Genomic DNA, 27,467 nt, shown 5'->3' on the forward strand with positions numbered 1-27,467 from the left:
CTTTATGCCAAGTCGACCTTGAGTCAGGTCGACCTTCCTGTCAGTCGACCTAGTGGGGTCGACCTAATGACTGTAGACCTAAGTGCAGTTTATTAGTTGACCGCTTCCCAGTGTGTCAGCCATCTGTATAATAATGCAGCACCAGCTGTACTATAACAAGGCACCAGAGGCTGCTCCCCCTGTACTACAGCAACCTCACACCAGAGCTGCTCAGCCTATAGAATAATAATATCATTATGTGCTGCCAGACACAGCAATGGCCGCTACCTGCTGCTGCCAGACACAGCAATGGCCGCAACCTGCTGCTGCTGCCAGACCCAGCAATGGCTGCTCTGTGCTCCTGCTGCCAGACACAGCAATGGCCGCTCTGTGCTCCTGCTGCCAGACACAGCAATGGCCGCTCTGTGCTCCTGCTGCCAGACCCAGCAATGGGCGCTCTCTGCTCCTGCTGCCAGACATGGCCGCTCTGTGCTCCTGCTGCCAGACACAGTAATGGCCGCTCTCTGCTCCTGCTGCCAGACACAGCAATGGGCGCTCTCTGCTCCTGCTGCCAGACATGGCCGCTCTGTGCTCCTGCTGCCAGACACAGTAATGGCCGCTCTGTGCTCCTGCTGCCAGACACAGTAATGGCCGCTCCCTGCTCCTGCTGCCAGACACAGCAATGGCCGCTCTCTGCTCCTGCTGCCAGACACAGCAATGGCCGCTCTCTGCTCCTGCTGCCTTGTGGGAGTGAGGGGCTCACACCTGACGTCTATGCACACTGCTGCTGCCAGACCGGTCTACAGGAACACGGCTCCGGCACTCAGGACATGTCTGGTGACGTAACTACAGAGGGCGGGGCTGTGGCCGGGGTGTAGGAGGGGCCAGACACCGGGGAGCAGCCTGTGCCAATCACACACTACTTCCTCGCTGTACATTGCACCTTATTTCCGGCAACTGTGATCCGAGACTATCTTACTGGGAGGGGGCGGGGCTCTGCCGGAACTAGGTCTGATCGGCGGGGAGGTCAGCCAGTCAGGGGGAGGGGGAGGGGGTTAAATTGCGGAGCCAGGCAGCAGCGGCAGCATTCACACAATCACAGCCAAGTGCCGCTGAGGAGGAGAGCAGGTAATGGCGTCTGTACAGGGGGAGCAGCCTGTAGTGTCCTGTTATTATTATACAGGGGGAGCAGCCTGTGGTGTCCTGTTATTATTATACAGGTTGAGCAGCCTGTGGTGTCCTGTTATTATACAGGGGGAGCAGCCTGTAGTGTCCTCTTATTATTATACAGGGGGAGCAGCCTGTGGTGTCCTGTTATTATTATTATACAGGGGGAGCAGCCTGTGGTGTCCTGTTATTATTATTATACAGGGGGAGCCGCCTGTGGTGTCCTGTTATTATTATTATTATACAGGGGGAGCCGCCTGTGGTGTCCTGTTATTATTATTATACAGGGGGAGCCGCCTGTGGTGTCCTGTTGTTATTATTATTATTATTATACAGGGGGAGCCGCCTGTGGTGTCCTGTTATTAATATTATACAGGGGGAGCCGCCTGTGGTGTCCTGTTATTATTATTATACAGGGGGAGCCGCCTGTGGTGTCCTGTTATTATTATACAGGGGAAGCCGCCTGTGGTGTCCTGTTATTATTATACAGGGGGAGCCGCCTGTGGTGTCCTGTTATTATTATACAGGGGGAGCCGCCTGTGGTGTCCTGTTATTATTATACAGGGGGAGCCGCCTGTGGTGTCCTGTTATTATTATACAGGGGGAGCAGCCTGTGGTGTCCTTTTATTTTTAAACTGGGGGGGCAGCCTGTGGTGTCCTGTTATTTTTATACTGGGGGAGCAGCCTGTGGTGTCCTGTTATTTTTAAACTGGGGGGGCAGCCTGTGGTGTCCTGTTATTTTTAAACTGGGGGGGCAGCCTGTGGTGTCCTGTTATTTTTAAACTGGGGGGGCAGCCTGTGGTGTCCTGTTATTTTTATACTGGGGGGGCAGCCTGTGGTGTCCTGTTATTTTTATACTGGGGGGGCAGCTTTTGGTGTCCTGATATTATTTTTTACATGGGGAGCAGACTGTAGTTTCCTGTTGTTGTTGTTGTATTTGTTGTTGTTGTTGTTATTATTATTATTATTGTACAGGGGGAGCAGCCTGTGGTGTCCTATAGTTATTATACAGGAGGAGAAGCCTGTGGTGTCCTGTTATTATTATACAGGAGGAGAAGCCTGTGGGGTCCTGTTATTATTATACAGGGGGAGCAGCCTGTGGTGTGTTGTTGTTGTTGTTGTTGTTATTATACAGGGGGAGCAGCCTTTGGTGTCCTGGCCATGAGCTGTACAAAGTAACCTATTAGCAATACCGCATTGTGTGACAGTCACTGGGGCGTCTGATGTGTGACATGGGGGATAGAGGAGGACTCGGTGCTTCATATCTATGTTACATGTGTGCTCTGTGCTGTGTATTATAATTATTATACTTACTCCTAGACCACTGAGCTGTGAGGAGAGTTTACTACACGTCACGTGAGGATGAGACGCGTCACTGATTCCCTGAGGATGGAGAAGGACAGGAGTCACATGTCTGAGAGGATACTAAGTCTCACCCTGGAGATCATCTACCTGCTGACCGGGGAGGTGACAGTGACATCACTTATATCTATAGTTATAATACAGGGACGTGACCAGGGAGGTGACATCACTTATATCTATAGTAATAATACAGGGATGTGACCGGGGAGGTGACAGTGACATCACTTATATCTATAGTAATAATACAGGGAAGTGACCGGGGAAGTGACATCACTTATATCTATAGTAATAATACAGGGAGGTGACTGTGACATCACTTATATCTATAGTAATAATACAGGGAGGTGACAGTGACATCACTTATATCTATAGTAATAATTCAGGGACTTGACTGGGGAGGTGACATCACTTATATCTATAGTAATAATACAGGGAGGTGACAGTGACATCACTTATATCTATAGTAATAATACAGGGAGGTGACAGTGACATCACTTGTATCTATAGTAATAATACAGGGAGGTGACAGTGACATCACTTATATCTATAGTAATAATACAGGGACGTGACCGGGGAGTTGACATCACTTATATCTATAGTAATAATACAGGGATGTGACCGGGGAGGTGACAGTGACATCACTTATATCTATAGTAAGAATACATGGACGTGACTGGGGAGGTGACAGTGACATCACTTGTATCTATAGTAATAATACAGGGAGGTGACAGTGACATCACTTATATCTATAGTAATAATACAGGGATGTGACCGGGGAGGTGACAGTGACATCACATATATCTATAGTAATAATACAGGGACGTGACTGGGGAGGTGACAGTGACATCACTTATATCTATAGTAATAATACAGGGACGTGACCGGGGAGGTGACAGTGACATCACTTATATCTATAGTAATAATACAGGGAGGTGACAGTGACATCACTTATATCTATAATAATAATAATACAGGGACAGGACCGCAGAGGTGACAGTGACATCACTTATATCTATAGTAATAATACAGGGATGTGACCGGGGAGGTGACAGTGACATCACTTATATCTATAGTAATAATACAGGTAGGTGAACGGGGAGGTGACAGTGACATCACTTATATCTATAGTAATAATACAGAGATGTGACCGGGGAGGTGACAGTGACATCACTTATATCTATAGTAATAATACAGAGATGTGACCGGGGAGGTGACAGTGACATCACGTATACCTATAGTAGTAATACAGAGATGTGACCGATGGAGGTGACAGTGACATCACTTATATCTATAGTAATAATACAGGGATGTGACCGGGGAGGTGACAGTGACATCACTTATATCTATAGTAATAATACAGGAACGTGACCGGGGAGGTGACAGTGACATCATTTATATCTATAGTAATAATACAGGAATGTGACCGGGGAGGTGACATCACTTATATCTATAGTAATAATACAGGGACGTGACCGGGGAGCCGACAGTGACATCACTTATACCTATAGTAATAATACAGGGACGTGACTGGGGAGGTGACAGTGACATCACTTATATCTATAGTAATAATACAGGGACGTGACCGGGGAGGTGACATCACTTATATCTATAGTAATAATACAGGTAGGTGACTGTGACATCACTTATATCTATAGTAATAATACAGGGAGGTGACAGTGACATCACTTATATCTATAGTAATAATTCAGGGACTTGACTGGGGAGGTGACATCACTTATATCTATAGTAATAATACAGGGAGGTGACAGTGACATCACTTATATCTATAGTAATAATTCAGGGACTTGACTGGGGAGGTGACATCACTTATATCTATAGTAATAATACAGGGATGTGACCAGGGAGGTGACAGTGACATCACTTATATCTATAGTAATAATACACGGACGTGACTGGGGAGGTGACAGTGACATCACTTATATCTATAGTAATAATACAGGGATGTGACTGGGGAGGTGACAGTGACATCACTTGTATCTATAGTAATAATACAGGGAGGTGACAGTGACATAACTTATATCTATAGTAATAATACAGGGACGTGACCGGGGAGGTGACATCACTTATATCTATAGTAATAATACAGGGATGTGACCGGGGAGGTGACAGTGACATCACTTATATCTATAGTAATAATACATGGACGTGACTGGGGAGGTGACAGTGACATCACTTATATCTATAGTAATAATACAGGGACGTGACTGGGGAGGTGACAGTGACATCACTTATATCTATGGTAATAATACAGGGACGTGACCGGGGAGGTGACAGTGACATCACTTATCTATAGTAATAATACAGGGATATGACCAGGGAGGTGACCGTGACATCACTTATATCTATAGTAATAATACAGGGAGGTGATAGTGACATCACTTATATCTATAGTAATAATACAGGGACGTGACTGGGGAGGTGACAGTGACATCACTTATATCTATAGTAATAATACAGGGACGTGACCGGGGAGGTGACAGTGACATCACTTATATCTATAGTAATAATACAGGGATGTGACCGGGGAGGTGACAGTGACATCACTTATATCTATAGTAATAATACAGGGATGTGACCGGGGAGGTGACTGTGACATCACTTATATCTATAGTAATAATACAGGTAGGTGAACGGGGAGGTGACAGTGACATCACTTATATCTATAGTAATAATACAGAGATGTGACCGGGGAGGTGACAGTGACATCACTTATATCTATAGTAATAATACAGAGATGTGACCGGGGAGGTGACAGTGACATCACTTATACCTATAGTAGTAATACAGAGATGTGACCGGGGAGGTGACAGTGACATCACTTATATCTATAGTAATAATACGGGGATGTGACCGGGGAGGTGACAGTGACATCACTTATATCTATAGTAATAATACAGGAACGTGACCGGGGAGGTGACAGTGACATCACTTATACCTATAATAATAATACAGGGACGTGACTGGGGAGGTGACAGTGACATCACTTATATCTATAGTAATAATACAGGTAGGTGACTGTGACATCACTTATATCTATAGTAATAATACAGGGAGGTGACAGTGACATCACTTATATCTATAGTAATTATTCAGGGACTTGACTGGGGAGGTGACATCACTTATATCTATAGTAATAATACAGAGAGGTGACAGTGACATCACTTATATCTATAGTAATAATTCAGGGACTTGACTGGGGAGGTGACATCACTTATATCTATAGTAATAATACAGGGAGGTGACAGTGACATCACTTATATCTATAGTAATAATTCAGGGACTTGACTGGGGAGGTGACATCACTTATATCTATAGTAATAATACAGGGAGGTGACAGTGACATCACTTATATCTATAGTAATAATTCAGGGACTTGACTGGGGAGGTGACATCACTTATATCTATAGTAATAATACAGGGATGTGACCGGGGAGGTGACAGTGACATCACTTATATCTATAGTAATAACACACGGACGTGACTGGGGAGGTGACAGTGACATCTCTTATATCTATAGTAATAATACAGGGAGGTGACTGTGACATCACTTATATCTATAGTAATAATACTGCGACGTGACTGGGGAGGTGACAGTGACATCACTTATATCTATAGTAATAATACCGGGATGTGACCGGGGAGGTGACAGTGACATCACTTGTATCTATAGTAATAATTCAGGGACTTGACTGGGGAGGTGACATCACTTATATCTATAGTAATAATACAGGGATGTGACCAGGGAGGTGACAGTGACATCACTTATATCTATAGTAATAATACACGGACGTGACTGGGGAGGTGACAGTGACATCACTTATATCTATAGTAATAATACAGGGATGTGACTGGGGAGGTGACAGTGACATCACTTGTATCTATAGTAATAATACAGGGAGGTGACAGTGACATAACTTATATCTATAGTAATAATACAGGGACGTGACCGGGGAGGTGACCTCACTTATATCTATAGTAATAATACAGGGATGTGACCGGGGAGGTGACAGTGACATCACTTATATCTATAGTAATAATACATGGACGTGACTGGGGAGGTGACAGTGACATCACTTATATCTATAGTAATAATACAGGGACGTGACTGGGGAGGTGACAGTGACATCACTTATATCTATAGTAATAATACAGGGACGTGACCGGGGAGGTGACAGTGACATCACTTATATCTATAGTAATAATACAGGGATATGACTAGGGAGGTGACCGTGACATCACTTATATCTATAGTAGTAATACAGGGAGGTGACTGTGACATCACTTATATCTATAGTAATGATACAGGGACGTGACCGGGGAGGTGACAGTGACATCACTTATATCTTTAGTAATAATACAGGGACGTGACCGGGGAGGTGACAGTGACATCACTTATATCTATAGTAATAATACAGGGACGTGACCGGGGAGGTAACCGGGACATCACTTATATCTATGGTAATAATACAGGGACGTGACCGGGGAGGTGACAGTGACATCACTTATATCTATTGTAATAATACAGGGACGTGACTGGGGAGGTGACAGGGACATCACTAATATCTATAGTAATAATTCAGGGATGTGACCGGGGAGGTGACAGTGACATCATTTATATTTATTGTAATAATACAGGGAGGTGACAGTGACATCACTTATATCTATAGTAATAATACAGGGACGTGACCGGGGAAGTGACAGTGACATCACTTCTATCTATAGTAATAATACAGGAATGTGACCGGGGAGGTGACATCACTTATATCTATAGTAATAATACAGGGACGTGACCGGGGAGCCGACAGTGACATCACTTATACCTATAGTAATAATACAGGGACGTGACTGGGGAGGTGACATCACTTATATCTATAGTAATAATACAGGTAGGTGACTGTGACATCACTTATATCTATAGTAATAATACAGGGAGGTGACAATGACATCACTTATATCTATAGTAATAATTCAGGGACTTGACTGGGGAGGTGACATCACTTATATCTATAGTAATAATACAGGGAGGTGACAGTGACATCACTTATATCTATAGTAATAATTCAGGGACTTGACTGGGGAGGTGACATCACTTATATCTATAGTAATAATACAGGGATGTGACCAGGGAGGTGACAGTGACATCACTTTTATCTATAGTAATAATACACGGACGTGACTGGGGAGGTGACAGTGACATCACTTATATCTATAGTAATAATACAGGGATGTGACTGGGGAGGTGACATCACTTATATCTATAGTAATACAGGTAGGTGACTGTGACATCACTTATATCTATAGTAATAATACAGGGAGGTGACAGTGACATCACTTATATCTATAGTAATAATTCAGGGACTTGACTGGGGAGGTGACATCACTTATATCTATAGTAATAATACAGGGAGGTGACAGTGACATCACTTATATCTATAGTAATAATTCAGGGACTTGACTGGGGAGGTGACATCACTTATATCTATAGTAATAATACAGGGATGTGACCAGGGAGGTGAGTGACATCACTTATATCTATAGTAATAATACACGGACGTGACTGGGGAGGTGACAGTGACATCACTTATATCTATAGTAATAATACAGGGATGTGACTGGGGAGGTGACAGTGACATCACTTGTATCTATAGTAATAATACAGGGACGTGACCGGGGAGGTGACATCACTTATATCTATAGTAATAATACAGGGATGTGACCGGGCAGGTGACAGTGACATCACTTATATCTATAGTAATAATACATGGACGTGACTGGGGAGGTGACAGTGACATCACTTATATCTATAGTAATAATACAGGGACGTGACTGGGGAGGTGACAGTGACATCACTTATATCTATAGTAATAATACAGGGATATGACCAGGGAGGTGACCGTGACATCACTTATATCTATAGTAATAATACAGGGAGGTGATAGTGACATCACTTATATCTATAGTAATAATACAGGGAGGTGACTGTGACATCACTTATATCTATAGTAATAATACAGGGACGTGACCGGGGAGGTGACAGTGACATCACTTATATCTATAGTAATAATACAGGGATATGACCAGGGAGGTGACCGTGACATCACTTATATCTATAGTAATAATACAGGGAGGTGATAGTGACATCACTTATATCTATAGTAATAATACAGGGAGGTGACTGTGACATCACTTATATCTATAGTAATAATACAGGGAGATGACAGTGACATCACTTATATCTATAGTAATAATACAGGAATGTGACCGGGGAGGTGACATCACTTATATCTATAGTAATAATACAGGGACGTGACTGGGGAGGCGACAGTGACATCACTTATATCTATAGTAATAATACAGGGACGTGACCGGGGAGGTGACAGTGACATCACTTATATCTATAGTAATAATACAGGGACGTGACTGGGGAGGTGACAGTGACATCACTTATATCTATTGTAATAATACAGGGACGTGACCGGGGAGGTGACAGTGACATCACTTATATCTATAGTAATAATACAGGGAAGTGACCGGTGAAGTGACATCACTTATATCTATAGTAATAATACAAGGAGGTGACTGTGACATCACTTATATCTATAGTAATAATACAGGGAGGTGACAGTGACATCACTTATATCTATAGTAATAATTCAGGGACTTGACTGGGGAGGTGACATCACTTATATCTATAGTAATAATACAGGGAGGTGACAGTGACATCACTTATATCTATAGTAATAATTCAGGGACTTGACTGGGGAGGTGACATCACTTATATCTATAGTAATAATACAGGGATGTGACCGGGGAGGTGACAGTGACATCACTTATATCTATAGTAATAACACACGGACGTGACTGGGGAGGTGACAGTGACATCTCTTATATCTATAGTAATAATACAGGGAGGTGACTGTGACATCACTTATATCTATAGTAATAATTCAGGGACTTGACTGGGGAGGTGACATCACTTATATCTAAAGTAATAATACAGGGAGGTGATAGTGACATCTCTTATATCTATAGTAATAATACAGGGAGGTGACTGTGACATCACTTATATCTATAGTAATAATACAGGGACGTGACTGGGGAGGTGACAGTGACATCACTTATATCTATAGTAATAATACCGGGATGTGACCGGGGAGGTGACAGTGACATCACTTATATCTATAGTAATAATACAGGGATGTGACCGGGGAGGTGACAGTGACATCATTATATCTATAGTAATAATACAGGGAGGTGACAGTGACATCACTTATATCTAAAGTAATAATACAGGGACTTGACTGGGGAGGTGACATCACTTATATCTATAGTAATAATACAGGGATGTGACCGGGAAGGTGACAGTGACATCACTTATACCTATAGTTATAATACACGGACGTGACTGGGGAGGTGACAGTGACATCACTTATATCTATAGTAGTAATACAGGGACGTGACCGGGGAGGTGACAGTGACATCACTTATATCTTTAGTAATAATACAGGGAGGTGACAGTGACATCACTTATATCTAAAGTAATAATACGGGGGCGTGACCGAGGAGGTGACAGTGACATCACTTATCTATAGTAATTATACAGGGATTTGATTGTGGAGGTGACAGTGACATCACTTATATCTACAGTAATAATACAGGGAGGTGACCGGGGAGGTGACAGTGACATCCCTTATATCTATAGTAGTAATACAGGGACGTGACCGGGGAGGTGACATCACTTATATCTATAGTAATAATACAGGGACATGATTGGGGAGGTGACGGTGACATCACTTATATCTATAGTAATAATACAGAGACGTGACCGGGGAGGTGACATCACTTCTATCTATAGTAATAATACAGGGACGTGACCGGGAAGGTGACAGTGACATCACTTATATCTATAGTAATGATACAGGGACGTGACCGGGGAGGTGACAGTGACATCACTTATATCTATAGTAATAATACAGGGACGTGACCGGGGAGGTGACCGTGACATCACTTATATCTATGGTAATAATACAGGGACGTGACCGGGGAGGTGACAGTGACATCACTTATATCTATAGTAATAATACAGGGACGTGACCGGGGAGGTAACCGGGACATCACTTATATCTATGGTAAGAATACAGGGACGTGACCGGGGAGGTGACAGTGACATCACTTATATCTATTGTAATAATACAGGGACGTGACCGGGGAGGTGACAGGGACATCACTAATATCTATAGTAATAATTCAGGGATGTGACCGGGGAGGTGACAGTGACATCATTTATATTTATTGTAATAATACAGGGAGGTGACAGTGACATCACTTATATCTATAGTAATAATACAGGGACGTGACCGGGGAAGTGACAGTGACATCACTTCTATCTATAGTAATAATACAGGAATGTGACCGGGGAGGTGACATCACTTATATCTATAGTAATAATACAGGGACGTGACCGGGGAGCCAACAGTGACATCACTTATACCTATAGTAATAATACAGGGACGTGACTGGGGAGGTGACAGTGACATCACTTATATCTATAGTAATAATACAGGGACGTGACCGGGGAGGTGACATCACTTATATCTATAGTAATAATACAGGTAGGTGACTGTGACATCACTTATATCTATAGTAATAATTCAGGGACTTGACTGGGGAGGTGACATCACTTATATCTATAGTAATAATACAGGGATGTGACCAGGGAGGTGACAGTGACATCACTTATATCTATAGTAATAATACACGGACGTGACTGGGGAGGTGACAGTGACATCACTTATATCTATAGTAATAATACAGGGATGTGACTGGGGAGGTGACAGTGACATCACTTGTATCTATAGTAATAATACAGAGAGGTGACAGTGACATAACTTATATCTATAGTAATAATACAGGGACGTGACCGGGGAGGTGACATCACTTATATCTATAGTAATAATACAGGGATGTGACCGGGGAGGTGACAGTGACATCACTTATATCTATAGTAATAATACATGGACGTGACTGGGGAGGTGACAGTGACATCACTTATATCTATAGTAATAATACAGGGACGTGACTGGGGAGGTGACAGTGACATCACTTATATCTATAGTAATAATACAGGGATATGACCAGGGAGGTGACCGTGACATCACTTATATCTATAGTAATAATACAGGGAGGTGATAGTGACATCACTTATATCTATAGTAATAATACAGGGAGGTGACTGTGACATCACTTATATCTATAGTAATAATACAGGGAGATGACAGTGACATCACTTATATCTATAGTAATAATACAGGAATGTGACCGGGGAGGTGACATCACTTATATCTATAGTAATAATACAGGGACGTGACTGGGGAGGTGACAGTGACATCACTTATATCTATAGTAATAATACAGGGACGTGACCGGGGAGGTGACAGTGACATCACTTATATCTATAGTAATAATACAGGGACGTGACTGGGGAGGTGACAGTGACATCACTTATATCTATAGTAATAATACAGGGACGTGACCGGGGAGGTGACAGTGACATCACTTATATCTATAGTAATAATACAGGGAAGTGACCGGGGAAGTGACATCACTTCTATCTATAGTAATAATACAGGGAGTTGACTGTGACATCACTTATATCTATAGTAATAATACAGGTAGGTGAACGGGGAGGTGACAGTGACATCACTTATATCTATAGTAATAATACAGAGATGTGACCGGGGAGGTGACAGTGACATCACTTATATCTATAGTAATAATACAGAGATGTGACCGGGGAGGTGACAGTGACATCACTTATACCTATAGTAGTAATACAGAGATGTGACCGGGGAGGTGACAGTGACATCACTTATATCTATAGTAATAATACAGGGATGTGACCGGGGAGGTGACAGTGACATCACTTATATCTATAGTAATAATACAGGAACGTGACCGGGGAGGTGACAGTGACATCACTTATACCTATAATAATAATACAGGTACGTGACTGGGGAGGTGACAGTGACATCACTTATATCTATAGTAATAATACAGGGTCGTGACCGGGGAGGTGACATCACTTATATCTATAGTAATAATACAGGTAGGTGACTGTGACATCACTTATATCTATAGTAATAATACAGGGAGGTGACAGTGACATCACTTATATCTATAGTAATAATTCAGGGACTTGACTGGGGAGGTGACATCACTTATATCTATAGTAATAATACAGGGAGGTGACAGTGACATCACTTATATCTATAGTAATAATTCAGGGACTTGACTGGGGAGGTGACATCACTTATATCTATAGTAATAATACAGGGAGGTGACAGTGACATCACTTATATCTATAGTAATAATTCAGGGACTTGACTGGGGAGGTGACATCACTTATATCTATAGTAATAATACAGGGAGGTGACAGTGACATCACTTATATCTATAGTAATAATTCAGGGACTTGACTGGGGAGGTGACATCACTTATATCTATAGTAATAATACAGGGATGTGACCGGGGAGGTGACAGTGACATCACTTATATCTATAGTAAGAACACACGGACGTGACTGGGGAGGTGACAGTGACATCTCTTATATCTATAGTAATAATACAGGGAGGTGACTGTGACATCACTTATATCTATAGTAATAATACTGGGACGTGACTGGGGAGGTGACAGTGACATCACTTATATCTATAGTAATAATACCGGGATGTGACCGGGGAGGTGACAGTGACATCACTTGTATCTATAGTAATAATTCAGGGACTTGACTGGGGAGGTGACATCACTTATATCTATAGTAATAATACAGGGATGTGACCAGGGAGGTGACAGTGACATCACTTATATCTATAGTAATAATACACGGACGTGACTGGGGAGGTGACAGTGACATCACTTATATCTATAGTAATAATACAGGGATGTGACTGGGGAGGTGACAGTGACATCACTTGTATCTATAGTAATAATACAGGGAGGTGACAGTGACATAACTTATATCTATAGTAATAATACAGGGACGTGACCGGGGAGGTGACCTCACTTATATCTATAGTAATAATACAGGGATGTGACCGGGGAGGTGACAGTGACATCACTTATATCTATAGTAATAATACATGGACGTGACTGGGGAGGTGACAGTGACATCACTTATATCTATAGTAATAATACAGGGACGTGACTGGGGAGGTGACAGTGACATAACTTATATCTATAGTAATAATACAGGGACGTGACCGGGGAGGTGACCTCACTTATATCTATAGTAATAATACAGGGATGTGACCGGGGAGGTGACAGTGACATCACTTATATCTATAGTAATAATACATGGACGTGACTGGGGAGGTGACAGTGACATCACTTATATCTATAGTAATAATACAGGGACGTGACTGGGGAGGTGACAGTGACATCACTTATATCTATAGTAATAATACAGGGACGTGACCGGGGAGGTGACAGTGACATCACTTATATCTATAGTAATAATACAGGGATATGACTAGGGAGGTGACCGTGACATCACTTATATCTATAGTAATAATACAGGGAGGTGATAGTGACATCACTTATATCTATAGTAGTAATACAGGGAGGTGACTGTGACATCACTTATATCTATAGTAATGATACAGGGACGTGACCGGGGAGGTGACAGTGACATCACTTATATCTTTAGTAATAATACAGGGACGTGACCGGGGAGGTGACAGTGACATCACTTATATCTATAGTAATAATACAGGGACGTGACCGGGGAGGTAACCGGGACATCACTTATATCTATGGTAATAATACAGGGACGTGACCGGGGAGGTGACAGGGACATCACTAATATCTATAGTAATAATTCAGGGATGTGACCGGGGAGGTGACAGTGACATCATTTATATTTATTGTAATAATACAGGGAGGTGACAGTGACATCACTTATATCTATAGTAATAATACAGGGACGTGACCGGGGAAGTGACAGTGACATCACTTCTATCTATAGTAATAATACAGGAATGTGACCGGGGAGGTGACATCACTTATATCTATAGTAATAATACAGGGACGTGACCGGGGAGCCGACAGTGACATCACTTATACCTATAGTAATAATACAGGGACGTGACTGGGGAGGTGACATCACTTATATCTATAGTAATAATACAGGTAGGTGACTGTGACATCACTTATATCTATAGTAATAATACAGGGAGGTGACAGTGACATCACTTATATCTATAGTAATAATTCAGGGACTTGACTGGGGAGGTGACATCACTTATATCTATAGTAATAATACAGGGAGGTGACAGTGACATCACTTATATCTATAGTAATAATTCAGGGACTTGACTGGGGAGGTGACATCACTTATATCTATAGTAATAATACAGGGATGTGACCAGGGAGGTGACAGTGACATCACTTTTATCTATAGTAATAATACACGGACGTGACTGGGGAGGTGACAGTGACATCACTTATATCTATAGTAATAATACAGGGATGTGACTGGGGAGGTGACATCACTTATATCTATAGTAATACAGGTAGGTGACTGTGACATCACTTATATCTATAGTAATAATACAGGGAGGTGACAGTGACATCACTTATATCTATAGTAATAATTCAGGGACTTGACTGGGGAGGTGACATCACTTATATCTATAGTAATAATACAGGGAGGTGACAGTGACATCACTTATATCTATAGTAATAATTCAGGGACTTGACTGGGGAGGTGACATCACTTATATCTATAGTAATAATACAGGGATGTGACCAGGGAGGTGACAGTGACATCACTTATATCTATAGTAATAATACACGGACGTGACTGGGGAGGTGACAGTGACATCACTTATATCTATAGTAATAATACAGGGATGTGACTGGGGAGGTGACAGTGACATCACTTGTATCTATAGTAATAATACAGGGAGGTGACAGTGACATCACTTATATCTATAGTAATAATACAGGGACGTGACCGGGGAGGTGACATCACTTATATCTATAGTAATAATACAGGGATGTGACCGGGCAGGTGACAGTGACATCACTTATATCTATAGTAATAATACATGGACGTGACTGGGGAGGTGACAGTGACATCACTTATATCTATAGTAATAATACAGGGACGTGACTGGGGAGGTGACAGTGACATCACTTATATCTATAGTAATAATACAGGGATATGACCAGGGAGGTGACCGTGACATCACTTATATCTATAGTAATAATACAGGGAGGTGATAGTGACATCACTTATATCTATAGTAATAATACAGGGAGGTGACTGTGACATCACTTATATCTATAGTAATAATACAGGGACGTGACCGGGGAGGTGACAGTGACATCACTTATATCTATAGTAATAATACAGGGATATGACCAGGGAGGTGACCGTGACATCACTTATATCTATAGTAATAATACAGGGAGGTGATAGTGACATCACTTATATCTATAGTAATAATACAGGGAGGTGACTGTGACATCACTTATATCTATAGTAATAATACAGGGAGATGACAGTGACATCACTTATATCTATAGTAATAATACAGGGACGTGACTGGGGAGGCGACAGTGACATCACTTATATCTATAGTAATAATACAGGGACGTGACCGGGGAGGTGACAGTGACATCACTTATATCTATAGTAATAATACAGGGACGTGACTGGGGAGGTGACAGTGACATCACTTATATCTATTGTAATAATACAGGGACGTGACCGGGGAGGTGACAGTGACATCACTTATATCTATAGTAATAATACAGGGAAGTGACCGGGGAAGTGACATCACTTATATCTATAGTAATAATACAAGGAGGTGACTGTGACATCACTTATATCTATAGTAATAATACAGGGAGGTGACAGTGACATCACTTATATCTATAGTAATAATTCAGGGACTTGACTGGGGAGGTGACATCACTTATATCTATAGTAATAATACAGGGATGTGACCGGGGAGGTGACAGTGACATCACTTATATCTATAGTAATAACACACGGACGTGACTGGGGAGGTGACAGTGACATCTCTTATATCTATAGTAATAATACAGGGAGGTGACTGTGACATCACTTATATCTATAGTAATAATTCAGGGACTTGACTGGGGAGGTGACATCACTTATATCTATAGTAATAATACAGGGAGGTGACAGTGACATCACTTATATCTATAGTAATAATTCAGGGACTTGACTGGGGAGGTGACAGTGACATCACTTATATCTATAGTAATAATACCGGGATGTGACCGGGGAGGTGACAGTGACATCACTTATATCTATAGTAATAATACAGGGATGTGACCGGGGAGGTGACAGTGACATCATTATATCTATAGTAATAATACAGGGAGGTGACAGTGACATCACTTATATCTATAGTAATAATACAGGGACGTGACTGGGGAGGTGACAGTGACATCACTTATATCTATAGTAATAATACAGGGACGTGACCGGGGAGGTGACAGTGACATCACTTATATCTATAGTAATAATACAGGGACGTGACCGGGGAGGTGACCGTGACATCACTTATATCTAAAGTAATAATACAGGGAGGTGATAGTGACATCTCTTATATCTATAGTATTAATACAGGGAGGTGACTGTGACATCACTTATATCTATAGTAATAATACAGGGACGTGACTGGGGAGGTGACAGTGACATCACTTATATCTATAGTAATAATACCGGGATGTGACCGGGGAGGTGACAGTGACATCACTTATATCTATAGTAATAATACAGGGATGTGACCGGGGAGGTGACAGTGACATCATTATATCTATAGTAATAATACAGGGAGGTGACAGTGACATCACTTATCTAAAGTAATAATACAGGGACTTGACTGGGGAGGTGACATCACTTATATCTATAGTAATAATACAGGGATGTGACCGGGAAGGTGACAGTGACATCACTTATACCTATAGTTATAATACACGGACGTGACTGGGGAGGTGACAGTGACATCACTTATATCTATAGTAGTAATACAGGGACGTGACCGGGGAGGTGACAGTGACATCACTTATATCTTTAGTAATAATACAGGAAGGTGACCGGGAGGTGACAGTGACATCACTTATATCTAAAGTAATAATACGGGGGCGTGACCGAGGAGGTGACAGTGACATCACTTATCTATAGTAATTATACAGGGATTTGATTGTGGAGGTGACAGTGACATCACTTATATCTACAGTAATAATACAGGGAGGTGACCGGGGAGGTGACAGTGACATCACTTATATCTATAGTAGTAATACAGGGACGTGACCGGGGAGGTGACATCACTTATATCTATAGTAATAATACAGGGACATGATTGGGGAGGTGACGGTGACGTCACTTATATCTATAGTAATAATACAGAGACGTGACCGGGGAGGTGACATCACTTCTATCTATAGTAATAATACAGGGACGTGACCGGGAAGGTGACAGTGACATCACTTATATCTATAGTAATGATACAGGGACGTGACCGGGGAGGTGACAGTGACATCACTTATATCTATAGTAATAATACAGGGACGTGACCGGGGAGGTGACCGTGACATCACTTATATCTATGGTAATAATACAGGGACGTGACCGGGGAGGTGACAGTGACATCACTTATATCTATAGTAATAATACAGGGACGTGACCGGGGAGGTAACCGGGACATCACTTATATCTATGGTAAGAATACAGGGACGTGACCGGGGAGGTGACAGTGACATCACTTATATCTATTGTAATAATACAGGGACGTGACCGGGGAGGTGACAGGGACATCACTAATATCTATAGTAATAATTCAGGGATGTGACCGGGGAGGTGACAGTGACATCATTTATATTTATTGTAATAATACAGGGAGGTGACAGTGACATCACTTATATCTATAGTAATAATACAGGGACGTGACCGGGGAAGTGACAGTGACATCACTTCTATCTATAGTAATAATACAGGAATGTGACCGGGGAGGTGACATCACTTATATCTATAGTAATAATACAGGGACGTGACCGGGGAGCCAACAGTGACATCACTTATACCTATAGTAATAATACAGGGACGTGACTGGGGAGGTGACAGTGACATCACTTATATCTATAGTAATAATACAGGGACGTGACCGGGGAGGTGACATCACTTATATCTATAGTAATAATACAGGTAGGTGACTGTGACATCACTTATATCTATAGTAATAATTCAGGGACTTGACTGGGGAGGTGACATCACTTATATCTATAGTAATAATACAGGGATGTGACCAGGGAGGTGACAGTGACATCACTTATATCTATAGTAATAATACACGGACGTGACTGGGGAGGTGACAGTGACATCACTTATATCTATAGTAATAATACAGGGATGTGACTGGGGAGGTGACAGTGACATCACTTGTATCTATAGTAATAATACAGAGAGGTGACAGTGACATAACTTATATCTATAGTAATAATACAGGGACGTGACCGGGGAGGTGACATCACTTATATCTATAGTAATAATACAGGGATGTGACCGGGGAGGTGACAGTGACATCACTTATATCTATAGTAATAATACATGGACGTGACTGGGGAGGTGACAGTGACATCACTTATATCTATAGTAATAATACAGGGACGTGACTGGGGAGGTGACAGTGACATCACTTATATCTATAGTAATAATACAGGGATATGACCAGGGAGGTGACCGTGACATCACTTATATCTATAGTAATAATACAGGGAGGTGATAGTGACATCACTTATATCTATAGTAATAATACAGGGAGGTGACTGTGACATCACTTATATCTATAGTAATAATACAGGGAGATGACAGTGACATCACTTATATCTATAGTAATAATACAGGAATGTGACCGGGGAGGTGACATCACTTATATCTATAGTAATAATACAGGGACGTGACTGGGGAGGTGACAGTGACATCACTTATATCTATAGTAATAATACAGGGACGTGACCGGGGAGGTGACAGTGACATCACTTATATCTATAGTAATAATACAGGGACGTGACTGGGGAGGTGACAGTGACATCACTTATATCTATAGTAATAATACAGGGACGTGACCGGGGAGGTGACAGTGACATCACTTATATCTATAGTAATAATACAGGGAAGTGACCGGGGAAGTGACATCACTTCTATCTATAGTAATAATACAGGGAGTTGACTGTGACATCACTTATATCTATAGTAATAATTCAGGGACTTGACTGGGGAGGTGACATCACTTATATCTATAGTAATAATACAGGGAGGTGACAGTGACATCACTTATATCTATAGTAATAATTCAGGGACTTGACTGGGGAGGTGACATCACTTATATCTATAGTAATAATACAGGGATGTGACCGGGGAGGTGACAGTGACATCACTTATATCTATAGTAATAACACACGGACGTGACTGGGGAGGTGACAGTGACATCTCTTATATCTATAGTAATAATACAGGGAGGTGACTGGGGAGGTGACAGTGACATCACTTATATCTATAGTAATAATACCGGGATGTGACCGGGGAGGTGACAGTGACATCACTTATATCTATAGTAATAATACAGGGATGTGACCGGGGAGGTGACAGTGACATCATTATATCTATAGTAATAATACAGGGAGGTGACAGTGACATCACTTATATCTATAGTAATAATACAGGGACTTGACTGGGGAGGTGACAGTGACATCACTTATATCTATAGTAATAATACAGGGATGTGACTGGGGAGGTGACAGTGACATCACTTATATCTATAGTAATAATACATGGACGTGACTGGGGAGGTGACAGTGACATCACTTATATCTATAGTAATAATACAGGGACGTGACTGGGGAGGTGACAGTGACATCACTTATATCTATAGTAATGATACAGGGACGTGACCGGGGAGGTGACAGTGACATCACTTATATCTATAGTAATAATACAGGGACGTGACTGGGGAGGTGACAGTGACATCTCTTATATCTATAGTAATAATACAGGGACGTGACCGGGGAGGTGACAGTGACATCACTTATATCTATAGTAATAATACAGGGATGTGACCGGGGAGGTGAGAGTGACATCATTATATCTATAGTAATAATACAGGGAAGTGACCGGGGAAGTGACATCACTTATATCTATAGTAATAATACAGGGAGGTGACTGTGACATCACTTATATCTATAGTAATAATACAGGGAGGTGACAGTGACATCACTTATATCTATAGTAATAATTCAGGGACTTGACTGGGGAGGTGACATCACTTATATCTATAGTAATAATACAGGGATGTGACCGGGGAGGTGACAGTGACATCACTTATATCTATAGTAATAACACACGGACGTGACTGGGGAGGTGACAGTGACATCTCTTATATCTATAGTAATAATACAGGGAGGTGACTGTGACATCACTTATATCTATAGTAATAATACCGGGATGTGACCGGGGAGGTGACAGTGACATCACTTATATCTACAGTAATAATACAGGGATGTGACCGGGGAGGTGACAGTGACATCACTTATATCTATAGTTATAATACACGGACGTGACTGGGGAGGTGACAGTGACATCACTTATATCTATAGTAGTAATACAGGGACGTGACCGGGGAGGTGACAGTGACATCACTTATATCGTTAGTAATAATACAGGAAGGTGACCGGGAGGTGACAGTGACATCACTTATAAGTAATAATACGGGGGCGTGACCGAGGAGGTGACAGTGACATCACTTATCTATAGTAATTATACAGGGATTTGATTGTGGAGGTGACAGTGACATCACTTATATCTACAGTAATAATACAGGGAGGTGACCGGGGAGGTGACAGTGACATCACTTATATCTATAGTAGTAATACAGGGACGTGACCGGGGAGGTGACATCACTTATATCTATAGTAATAATACAGGGACATGATTAGGGAGGTGACGGTGACATCACTTATATCTATAGTAATAATACAGAGACGTGACCGGGGAGGTGACATCACTTATATCTATAGTAATAATACAGGGACATTAACGGGGAGGTGACAGTGACATCACTTATAGCTATAGTAATAATACAGGGACGTGACCGGGAAGGTGACAGTGACATCACTTATATCTATAGTAATGATACAGGGACGTGACCGGGGAGGTGACAGTGACATCACTTATATCTATAGTAATAATACAGGGACATGATTAGGGAGGTGACGGTGACATCACTTATATCTATAGTAATAATACAGAGACGTGACCGGGGAGGTGACATCACTTATATCTAAAGTAATAATACAGGGACGTGACCGGGGAGGTAACCGGGACATCACTTATATCTATGGTAATAATACAGGGACGTGACTGGGGAGGTGACAGTGACATTACTTATATCTATAGTAATAATACAGGGATGTGACCGGGGAGGTGACAGTGACATCACTTATATCTATAGTAATAATACAGGGACTTGACTGGGGAGGTGACATCACTTATATCTATAGTAATAATACAGGGATGTGACTGGGGAGGTGACAGTGACATCACTTATATCTATAGTAGTAATACAGGGACGTGACCGGGGAGGTGACCGTGACATCACTTATATCTATGGTAATAATACAGGGACGTGACCGGGGAGGTGACAGTGACATTACTTATATCTATAGTAATAATACAGGGATGTGACCGGGGAGGTGACAGTGACATCACTTATATCTATAGTAATAATACAGGGACTTGACTGGGGAGGTGACATCACTTATATCTATAGTAATAATACAGGGATGTGACTGGGGAGGTGACAGTGACATCACTTATATCTATAGTAATAATACAGGGACGTGACCAGGGAGGTGACCGTGACATCACTTATATCTATGGTAATAATACAGGGACGTGACCGGGGAGGTGACAGTGACATCACTTATATCTATAGTAATAATACAGGGACGTGACTGGGGAGGTGACAGTGACATCTCTTATATCTATAGTAATAATACAGGGACGTGACCGGGGAGGTGACAGTGACATCACTTATATCTATAGTAATAATACAGGGATGTGACCGGGGAGGTGAGAGTGACATCATTATATCTATAGTAATAATACAGGGAAGTGACCGGGGAAGTGACATCACTTATATCTATAGTAATAATACAGGGAGGTGACTGTGACATCACTTATATCTATAGTAATAATACAGGGAGGTGACAGTGACATCACTTATATCTATAGTAATAATTCAGGGACTTGACTGGGGAGGTGACATCACTTATATCTATAGTAATAATACAGGGATGTGACCGGGGAGGTGACAGTGACATCACTTATATCTATAGTAATAACACACGGACGTGACTGGGGAGGTGACAGTGACATCTCTTATATCTATAGTAATAATACAGGGAGGTGACTGTGACATCACTTATATCTATAGTAATAATACCGGGATGTGACCGGGGAGGTGACAGTGACATCACTTATATCTACAGTAATAATACAGGGATGTGACCGGGGAGGTGACAGTGACATCACTTATATCTATAGTTATAATACACGGACGTGACTGGGGAGGTGACAGTGACATCACTTATATCTATAGTAGTAATACAGGGACGTGACCGGGGAGGTGACAGTGACATCACTTATATCGTTAGTAATAATACAGGAAGGTGACCGGGAGGTGACAGTGACATCACTTATAAGTAATAATACGGGGGCGTGACCGAGGAGGTGACAGTGACATCACTTATCTATAGTAATTATACAGGGATTTGATTGTGGAGGTGACAGTGACATCACTTATATCTACAGTAATAATACAGGGAGGTGACCGGGGAGGTGACAGTGACATCACTTATATCTATAGTAGTAATACAGGGACGTGACCGGGGAGGTGACATCACTTATATCTATAGTAATAATACAGGGACATGATTAGGGAGGTGACGGTGACATCACTTATATCTATAGTAATAATACAGAGACGTGACCGGGGAGGTGACATCACTTATATCTATAGTAATAATACAGGGACATTAACGGGGAGGTGACAGTGACATCACTTATAGCTATAGTAATAATACAGGGACGTGACCGGGAAGGTGACAGTGACATCACTTATATCTATAGTAATGATACAGGGACGTGACCGGGGAGGTGACAGTGACATCACTTATATCTATAGTAATAATACAGGGACATGATTAGGGAGGTGACGGTGACATCACTTATATCTATAGTAATAATACAGAGACGTGACCGGGGAGGTGACATCACTTATATCTAAAGTAATAATACAGGGACGTGACCGGGGAGGTAACCGGGACATCACTTATATCTATGGTAATAATACAGGGACGTGACTGGGGAGGTGACAGTGACATTACTTATATCTATAGTAATAATACAGGGATGTGACCGGGGAGGTGACAGTGACATCACTTATATCTATAGTAATAATACAGGGACTTGACTGGGGAGGTGACATCACTTATATCTATAGTAATAATACAGGGATGTGACCGGGAAGGTGACAGTGACATCACTTATATCTATAGTTATAATACACGGACGTGACTGGGGAGGTGACAGTGACATCACTTATATCTATAGTAGTAATACAGGGACGTGACCGGGGAGGTGACATCACTTATATCTATAGTATTAATACAGGGACATGATTAGGGAGGTGACGGTGACATCACTTATATCTATAGTAATAATACAGAGACGTGACCGGGGAGGTGACATCACTTATATCTATAGTAATAATACAGGGACATTAACGGGGAGGTGACAGTGACATCACTTATAGCTATAGTAATAATACAGGGACGTGACCGGGAAGGTGACAGTGACATCACTTATATCTATAGTAATGATACAGGGACGTGACCGGGGAGGTGACAGTGACATCACTTATATCTATAGTAATAATACAGGGACGTGACCAGGGAGGTGACCGTGACATCACTTATATCTATGGTAATAATACAGGGACGTGACCGGGGAGGTGACAGTGACATCACTTATATCTATAGTAATAATACAGGGACGTGACCGGGGAGGTAACCGGGACATCACTTATATCTATGGTAATAATACAGGGACGTGACCGGGGAGGTGACAGTGACATCACTTATATCTATAGTAATAATACAGGGATGTGACCGGGGAGGTGACAGTGACATCACTTATATCTATAGTAATAATACAGGGACTTGACTGGGGAGGTGACATCACTTATATCTATAGTAATAATACAGGGACGTGACTGGGGAGGTGACAGTGACATCACTTATATCTATAGTAATAATACAGGGACGTGACCGGGGAGGTGACCGTGACATCACTTATATCTATAGTAATAATACAGGGAGGTGACCGGTGAGGTGACAGTGACATCACTAATATCTATAGTAATAATACAGGGATGTGACCGGGGAAGTGACAGTGACATCACTTATCTATAGTAATTATACAGGGATTTGATTGTGGAGGTGACAGTGACATCACTTATATCTACAGTAATAATACAGGGAGGTGACCGGGGAGGTGACAGTGACATCACTTATATCTATAGTAGTAATACAGGGACGTGACCGGGGAGGTGACATCACTTATATCTATAGTAATAATACAGAGACGTGACCGGGGAGGTGACAGTGACATCACTTATATCTATAGTAATAATACAGGGACGTGACCGGGGAGGTGACAGTGACATCACTTATATCTTTAGTAATAATACAGGGAGGTGACCGGGAGGTGAAGGGGATCTGGGATTGTATATAATGATATTTGGTATCTCCCCCAATACACAGGGTTACACAGTAGTGAAGAAGACATCCGGTGAGTGTGAGACACCCAGCAGCCGTCCCCGTGTGTCAGGAGGACTGAGCAGGACCCAGAGCCCCATCATGGTGCCTCCACCTCACTCACTGATACATGAGAGGCACAATGACCAGAAGATCCTGGAACTCACCAACAAGATCATTCAGCTGCTGACCGGAGAGGTGACTGCTGGGAATGGGACGTTATACAGTAACACAGGGGGATGTGACCGGAGAGGTGACTGCTGGGAATGGGGCGTTATACAGTAACACCGGGGGATGTGACAGGAGAGGTGACTGCTGGGAATGGGATGTTATACAGTAACACCGGGGGATGTGACAGGAGAGGTGACTGCTGGGAATGGGACGTTATACAGTAACACTGGGGGATGTGACCGGAGAGGTGAATGATGGGAATGGGATGTTATACAGTATCACCGGGGGATGTGACCGGAGAGGTGACTGCTGGGAATGGGACGTTATACAGCAACACTGGGGGATGTGACCGGAGAGGTGACTGCTGGGAATGGGACATTATACAGTTACACCGGGAGAGGTGACTGCTGGGAATGGGACGTTATACAGTAACACCGGGGGATGTGACCGGAGAGGTGACCGCTGGGAATGGGACATTATACAGTAACACCGGGGGATTTGACCGGAGAGGTGACTGCTGGGAATGGGACATTATACAGTAACACCGGGGGATTTGACCGGAGAGGTGACTGCTGGGAATTGGATGTTATACAGTAACACCAGGGGAGGTGACCGCTGGGAATGGGACGTTATACAGTAACACCGGGGGGATGTGACCAGAGAGGTGACAGCTGGGAATGGGACTTTATGCAGTAACACTGGGGGATGTGACATCTGGGAATGGGACGTTATACCGTAACACCGGGGGATGTGACCGGAGAGGTTACTGCTGGGAATGGGACGTTATACAGTAACACCGGGGGATGTGACCGGAGAGGTTACTGCTGGGAATGGGACCTTATACAGTAACACCGGGGGAATGTGACCTGTGAGGTGATTGCTGGGAATGTGACCTTATACAGTAACACCGGCGGATGTGACCGGAGAGGTGACTGCTGGGAATGGGATGTTATACAGTAACACCAGGGGATGTGACTGCTGGGAATGGGACGTTATACAGTAACACCGGGGGATGTGACTGCTGGGAATGGGACGTTATACAGTAACATCGGGGGATGTGGCCGGAGAGGTGACTGCTGGGAATGGGACGTTATACAGTAACATCGGGGGATGTGACCGGAGAGGTGACTGCTGGGAATGGGACGTTCTACAGTAACATCGGGGGATGTGACCGGAGAGGTTACTGCTGGGAATGGGACGTTATACAGTAACACCGGGGGATGTGACCGGAGAGGTTACTGCTGGGAATGGGATGTTATACAGCAACACTGGGGGATGTGACCGGAGAGGTGACTGCTGGGAATGGGACATTATACAGTAACACCGGGAGAGGTGACTGCTGGGAATGGGACGTTATACAGTAACACCGGGGGATGTGACCGGAGAGGGGACCGCTGGGAATGGGACATTATACAGTAACACCAGGGGATTTGATCGGAGAGGTGACTGCTGGGAATGGGACATTATACAGTAACACCGGGGGATTTGACCGGAGAGGTGACTGCTGGGAATTGGATGTTATACAGTAACACCAGGGGATGTGACCGGAGAGGTGACCGCTGGGAATGGGACGTTATACAGTAACACCTGGGGATGTGTCCGGAGAGGTGACCGCTAGGAATGGGACGTTATACAGTAACACCGGGGGAGGTGACAGCTGGGAATGGGACTTTATACAGTAACAGCAGGGGATGTGGCCGGAGAGGTTACTGCTGGGAATGGGACGTTATACAGTAACACCGGGGGATGTGACCGGAGAGGTTACTGCTGGGAATGGGACCTTATACAGTAACACCGGGGGGATGTGACCGGAGAGGTGACTGCTGGGAATGGGATGTTATACAGTAACACCAGGGGAT

General features: G+C 42.6%; 3 protein-coding genes and 1 long non-coding RNA gene across 4 annotated transcripts in view; 2 read left to right on the forward strand and 2 right to left on the reverse strand.

Annotated features, from left to right (window-relative positions):
* LOC146009797 (uncharacterized) overlaps positions 1-27,467 on the reverse strand; it is a 928,908-nt gene that overhangs the window by 517,667 nt on the left and 383,774 nt on the right. The gene's annotated exons all lie outside the window — the stretch shown is intronic.
* The window catches only part of LOC146009834 (uncharacterized), a 547,900-nt gene that overhangs the window by 384,649 nt on the left and 135,784 nt on the right, over positions 1-27,467 (reverse strand). The window lies entirely within an intron of this gene.
* The window catches only part of LOC146009794 (uncharacterized), a 381,786-nt gene that overhangs the window by 67,424 nt on the left and 286,895 nt on the right, over positions 1-27,467 (forward strand). The gene's annotated exons all lie outside the window — the stretch shown is intronic.
* LOC146009854 (uncharacterized) lies at positions 1,000-25,630 on the forward strand. The gene is made up of 3 exons (XR_014444688.1): positions 1,000-1,107; positions 2,467-2,613; positions 25,444-25,630. It is a non-coding gene; the product is annotated as an uncharacterized LOC146009854 (long non-coding RNA).

This window comes from Crinia signifera, chromosome 6, assembly GCF_055691185.1.
Source record: "Crinia signifera chromosome 6, ASM5569118v1, whole genome shotgun sequence".
NCBI classification, from domain to species: domain Eukaryota; kingdom Metazoa; phylum Chordata; class Amphibia; order Anura; family Myobatrachidae; genus Crinia; species Crinia signifera.